The sequence below is a fragment of the Triticum aestivum genome, chromosome 1D, assembly GCF_018294505.1.
Source record: "Triticum aestivum cultivar Chinese Spring chromosome 1D, IWGSC CS RefSeq v2.1, whole genome shotgun sequence".
Lineage (NCBI taxonomy): Eukaryota > Viridiplantae > Streptophyta > Magnoliopsida > Poales > Poaceae > Triticum > Triticum aestivum.
This window is the reverse complement of record NC_057796.1, coordinates 243,337,162-243,344,319: the sequence shown is the minus strand read 5'-3', so window position 1 is coordinate 243,344,319 and position 7,158 is coordinate 243,337,162.

Below are 7,158 nucleotides of genomic sequence, written 5' to 3'. Positions count from 1 at the left end.
CTACTCTGTTATAAATCCATTCGAGTACTGTGTGTGTCAGCATTACCGATCTAGGGATGACACTAAAGCACAGAGACTTGACCGTCTGAGGTCGGGTCGCTACAGGCGGTGTGAAAGGAGGGTGATGCTACTCTGCTTCAGCTTCAGCTTACGCATCGGACTGCAACACACCCCACGACAATGTCATATCACCAGCGGAAGACGCAGATCATAAATAAATCCAAATATCAAGACAAGATCTAATTGTTGAGGCCTAAAATGTATAAGCACAGAGAAGACTTTGCAAGGTAGCACTAGCAAGATGGTTCTGTTTTTTCCTTTGTTGAGAAAACACAATGCTTGAGTCTCGATGTATAAGAAGTGTTTTAATAATTTATCATCTGAAGTTTTCGACTAGCCATGACCTTGGCAAACAAAATGAAGATGATATTAGCATCAGTAGTGGTTTTCTAGATTTAAATATGCATTGACAAATAATTAAAATCACCAGTAACTAGACAAAGAGTTTTTAAGTTGTCGACACACACACACACACACACAACACTATCCAGCCTTATTGGAGGTATTTTCAGGCAAATAACATAGTCATAAGATAATAAAAAAATACCTGGGTTTAAACCGAGCTTCCAAGAACTCTCGGAATAGCAAGCTTTCCAGCTCGGATCCAACCAGAGGCTTTGTTTTCATCTGCCAAAGATTGTGGCCAGGAAATAGGAAAAAGTATTGCATATTTGGAGAGCCCACATATTTTTTCTCCAAACCAAGAATTGGTGTTGTAGCCAAGACATGTACATCTCCAAAATGTACCCCGGATTTTTGTATACGAGGACATCTTCAGAAAGTTGCCCATTCTAACTGTTGAATGAAAAGAAAAATCAGTCAAAATTATAAGCCTACAGTCCATCTTTGGAATGTCTTCGAAAGAATTGCTATGAGGTTTAAATGACTGCTTCTAGATGAACCATATTCTGTGTGACCATGATAGTATTTCATTAGAGAGCAGTCTAGCACATAGTTCAGTAATCTAATTAAAAACTTCTTTCTGACCATGATTCCTTGCTGGGCATTCTTCTTTAACGACAGAAGGATAGCCAATGTACCGATCAAATCTGGACGATCGATGAGCATCAAACATATCAAGAAAAATAGTACATCAATGCTTCAACCTAGTTTCAGTAAGCAAATTAACTCAATTTAAAGAGCTAGATAACAGCTAAAAACTAACTCTGAATCTATAAAGTTCAGTACAGCAGAGTTGGGGCACAGCCACTGTACAATACTGTATCAAGGCAGGCTAATTTTTTTTAAATAATACATTTTTTTTAAATTACAGAAATAATACGCAAAAAAAAGAATTTTCAAAAATAATACACCATCGGCCTACTGCAGGCCGACTGAGCCCAGTCGGCCCACAGCAGGCCGACTGGTGGCCCATCAGTTTGCTGCTGGCCGATTGGGCTGTCGGCCACCAGATCAAGCCCAGTCGGCCTGCAGTTGGCCGACAGGGTCCAGTCGGCCTGCAGTACACCGAGAGGCCTGCAGTGGGCCGACTATGCTCAGTTGGCCTGCTGTGGGCCGACTGGTGCATGCCTATTTTTAATAATACATGATGATATTTTTTAAAAGTATATATTTTAACACGTTATGAATACATGGTAACATTTCTTCAAATACATTTTTAATGGAAATACCATTTTTTTAAACCACACAACATTTTTTAAATGCTTTTCTGAAATTTTCACAAACTTTTTTTAGAAACACGCGAATATTTTCTTAAAATGTCATGATCCATCTAAACATTTGTTAACCCACGTGATATGTGAGTATATTGATTGTAATATCATCTTATATTATGGGATGAAGGGAGTACCATTTTTTACAATGTCATGCATATTTTTTGGAAACACGAGAATATTTCCAGCAAAGGTGACGTACATTCATTTAGTGGCACGAACCATTTCTTTTCATATTTTCCAAAAAAATTGCATGCATTTTTTGAAAGGCGGGAACCTTTTTCCATTGTGATGAACATTTGTTTTGAAAGTTATCGACATTTCCAAACTGCGCTTTTCCCGCCACCCATTTCCCGCCACCCATTTCCCGCCAACCCATTTCCCGCCACCCATTTCCCGCCACCCATTTCCCGCCAACCAATTTCCCGCCACCTGTTTCCCGCCACCCGTTTCCCTCCTCCCATTTCCCGCCATACCGCAGTCGTTCTTTCCCGCCATTTTCTCGTCTCTACCTATAAAACCCCCTTCAGACGGAGCTGGATAAGCATTGCAGTGTAGTGTAGTTGAGATGTCCCATTATCCTTTCGATCGTAGTTTTCACCCTGGGATGAGCAGGACTCTTCTGAGGCTAGCTACCGATTTTAGGATGGATAATAGGATAGTTCCATGGGACGAACTCACCGGTAGTGACACCATAATGAATGAGTTGGCTCACCAATTACGTAGGTCTGGGTGGCCTGAAAGGACCTATGAGGAGGTACGTAAAGAACTTCTTAGGTTGCATGACAGGTGGAAGAAGGTAGTGGTGCCGAAGAGTGAAACTTTCAGAAGGATTGCAGCAAATAATCCATGTTTATGGACTGAGGAGAGCGAGGACGAAGATGATATCTTCATGCCGCCGCTTCCGGGTTCTGCATCGTCGAAGGGCAAGAGTTCTTCATCATCGAAGGGCAAGGTTTCTGCATCGTCGAAGGGCAAGAGTTCTTCATCATCGAAGGGCAAGGTTTCTGCATCGTCGAAGGGCAAGAGTTCTTCATCGTCGAAGGGCAAGAGTTCTGCATCGATCGAGGATGACGATGATGACTTCATGTAGTTTTTATGCTGTATGTTGTGAGTTCAGTTACGTGCCATTTAATTTAGATGTAGTTCTATCTAGTTGTTTGTAATGTCTCGTTGTATGAATATTATGTTCTATCTAAATATGATCTTGTAGTTCCGATAACAGAGTACTAAAATAGAGTAGGCATATGTCTCGTACATAAGTACATAGTCATTTGTCTCATACATAGAATAGACATAAGTCTCACACAGAAATAGATGGTAATGTCTCTACTGATAGATAGGAGCGGCAATGACGACGTCTGGCCTGCCGGGGAGGCGGATCTCGAATGACAAATTCATCACATATAACTCGGTTTCCTGTAGCAATGCAACTGAACAACCCTTTTCCATTCCCATTCGCTCAACATTTCTTGAATCTTGCCATCATCAGTTATGTCAATCAATTTTCTTTCCCCAGGGCCATCTGAATGCTTCCTGCTGACGTAGTACACAAAATCGTCTTCCTTCAACCCTTGCTTCAACATGAATTTAGTCTTCAACCAATCAAAAGTGAGGTCCACTTCACTAACTTGCACAACACTTGGAGACAAGCCTTGGACATGAACAATAGGGCTAAGCACCCACTGAGTACCCTCAGCCATCTGCAACACACAAATCGCATTGAGTACCTAACCTACCCCTTAATATCCCCACTAACAAATATTAGACATGTCTATATATTACGAAGCTATATATTACAGAATATTAACGGAGCAACTAATACAATTCACCCACCTACAAGTATATTACGAATATTTGCCGTAGCAACTACAAATATTGACAGATTAATATATTTGACTGGACTGCCTATATTACGGACCTTTTTTCTGGACTCCTACATATACTGACACTCCTAAATACTTGACATCCACATATAGGACGGATTATTACCGGAGCAACTACACATTTTTACACAACTAATTAGTTGACATGTAAATATATTAACAAATACTACCGGAGCACCTACGAAAAATAAAATGTGGGCTGAAATATACCCTTGAAGCGTGCGTGCGAAGGAAGAACGACGAACGGCGGCCACCAAACTGCCGGTGCTCCGGCTCCAACGAAGAACGACGAACAACAGCTTCACCTCCACCACAGTGCCCCAACTTCACCACCAGCACACTGCAATGCTTATCCAGCTCCGTCTGAAGGGGGTTTTATAGGTAGAGAGGAGAAAATGGCGGGAAAGAACGACTGCGGTATGGCGGGAAAGGGTTGGCGGGAAATGGGAGGAGGGAAACGGGTGGCGGGAAACGGGTGGCGGGAAATGGGGCGGGAAATGGGAGGAGGGAAACGGGTGGCGGGAAACGGGTGGCGGGAAAAAGTTGGCGCGAACATATGGCGGGAAAAAGTTGGCGCGAACATATGACGATGATGACTTCATGTAGTTTTTATGCTGTATGTTGTGAGTTCAGTTACGTACCATTTAATTTAGATGTAGTTCTATCTAATTGTTTGCAATGTCTCGTTGTATGAATATTATGTTCTATCTAAATATGATCTTGTACTTCCGATAACAGAGTACTAAAATAGAGTAGGCATATGTCTCGTACATAAGTACATAGTCATTTGTCTCATACATAGAATAGACATAAGTCTTACACAGAAATAGATGGTAATGTCTCTACTGATACATAGAAGCGTCAGTGACGACGTCTGGCCTGGCGGGGAGGCGGATCTGGAATCGGGGACCATCCCAACCTGTCGGGTGCCCTAATGTGACGAGGAGGAATCTCAGACTCTCCCTGGTCATGCTGTGTATCCTGTGTGGGGCCTGGTGGAGGAGTCGAAAACATGTTCATCCACTGGGTGTGCTGCGACATCTGAGCCTGTATGTTGTCCTCGGGATGTTGATCACTCCCCCACGTATCATGTGATGCCGACATAGACGCCTGATATCCATAGGCCCCTACGCGATGGAACGTTTCATCATGAAGAATGAGGTCGCGTCAATTAATATTGAAAACAATAAATATGAAGACACATACCTGCTGGGTGTGACGTCTGCTCTGGCTGAAACACGAAACTGGACGAGGGACCGTGCTGCTGTGGCTGTGGAGATAACACGAAGCTCGACGAGGGACCGTGTTGCTGTGGCTGTGGAGAAAACACGAAGCTCGACGTGGGACCATAGTGCTGCGGGTGCCACGTAGAACTGCCAGGTTGGTCAGGACGGGGTGGCCTGGTTGTCGGCTGCTGTGCTAGACGTGGACGTGGTTGATGTCGGTGCATGGAGTGACGCGGCTGCTCCTGCTCGTGCTGAACAACATCGGTTCTCCGGGTGCACGTGATAGCCTCGTACACAGTCCGTATCTTATTCTGAATTCTTTCCAAGAAGGGCTGTACCACTGGACGATGATGAAGAAGAGGTCCAGACGATAGTGATCGTCCAAAGGTGGTCACGTCGTCGTACAGTTCGCGTGTCAAGGTAGCCTGCAAATTTCCATGACGATTAATAATGTCTGTCTCTTGCACGTCAAAGTATGTGACAACATTACGTAAAGAAAAAATATCTTACCGCGTACTGCCTAGAGCCCGAAGTATCATAGCTCGGGTACATATCCGACGGAGTAGGATCCGGTAACTCCTCTGGGTGGGAGTACTCAACAATGCGTAACCGTGTTCCGGTCATGTAGCGCCGCAAATAGAGATTGAATTCATCGAGATCGAAATTGTGATTCTCGTGCCATAGATTTGTGTTTGCTGTCTCCCATTCTATAACATACGGCTCTAGTCTAACTAGCCAGTCAGCAGTTGTCCTGTTCATGCCCTTCCTTGTCGTCCTAAAATTGTGGTGTGTGTTCAACAATTACCTAAAGCTTCGAATGGAGTACTATGAAAGAAAATGCAACATTGAAAAACTGGTTAATACCTGTGGATGTGTGCTGGCACCGGGTTCTCTATAGGGGGAGGTAGCTCCAACTGCAGAAGACCAAATTGCCTCATAACCCTCTGTTGTGCCATCTCCTCGACGAAGACATCGAAGATGATCTTCGATTTTGTCATCCAGTAATCTCGGTCCCTTGTGCATAGCACAGACATACCAGCAGGGTATCTCGCTTGTATGGCTGCTTCCGTGTAGGGCTGCCAGATGACCCCGGTGTACGCATCGAACTGCTCGTTCAATGCTGTGTATGCCTTCCTGGTCTGATCACTAGCAAAGCGTCTCTGCAGAGAATAAAAGTTAGTAGCCGCTAGCATCGAACGATCTCTTGTGCAGAAAAAGTTGCATTAAACTACAACACGGTGCATACCTTGCGACGAGTCCAACACAGACCGAAAGTAGGCATGTCGATGCCGTCAACATCAAACATGGCGTCTATAGGCTCATGAACACGTACATCTGGTCGCCCTATAGAGAACCTCTCCCACGACCACAGCTGGAGGAATAGAGGGCATCCAAGAAGGGCTGGCTTTCTCGATGTAAGCTGGCAACCGTTGCACATACCTCGGTATGTAGCCGCTAACACCGCCGAACCCCAACTCCTCTGTCTGATCTGATCCGCCGTCTGAGCGCTCGCTATCTCGAGTGCCATAGGGATGTAGAGGGCGCTAATAGTGGTGACATGGTTCTCCGTGAACATCACCTTGCCGAAAAGCCACAGTAAGTAGGCCTCGAGGCTCCGAGTGATCTGTTCCGCAGTCAACGGCGCCCGGAAGTTCTGGATCTGCATTAAGCGAAGAGAAAGTTTTAGTAAGCCGCAATTATTTTCTGTAAAACTTTATGCGCGATAACTTGAAGATAATAGGTAGGGGAAATTACCCGGAAATTTAGCAACCACTCATACTTAGGTCCGTGATGCTCCCATACCGGATCCGGAGCATCCGGAAAAACACCGTGAAAACGTTCTGTAAGAGCTCGCTCCCAACCAGCCGGTGCGTCCAACGGTCCTACGGCATGACCTGCCAACGGTAGTCCGAGCAAAAGTGACACATCCTCCAGAGTAGGAGCCATCTCTCCCCATCTGAAGTGAAACGTGTGGGTCTCTGGCCTCCAACGGTCCACTAAGCAGCTCAGCAAAGACCCATCGATGGCGACGCGTTTCTCACCCGGGATAGACTCAACCAGACGCGCGAAAGGTAAAAGGCCGGCCCATTTCAACCTTCATCAGAGAACTTTTCAGTTAGTGTCTCCCATTTCAACCATTAATATGCATGTCAGTGTGCAAATTAATAAAGCACGTACCGCTGAATCCATCCTGAGTGTATCTTCCAGTTTTCCTTAGGAGTGCGAGTGACCAGAGGCTCAAGCTTGCGCTCATACCATATCGCAGCACGATGACCCCTATCAATGTCCCCATTCAGCAACCACAATCCCGAC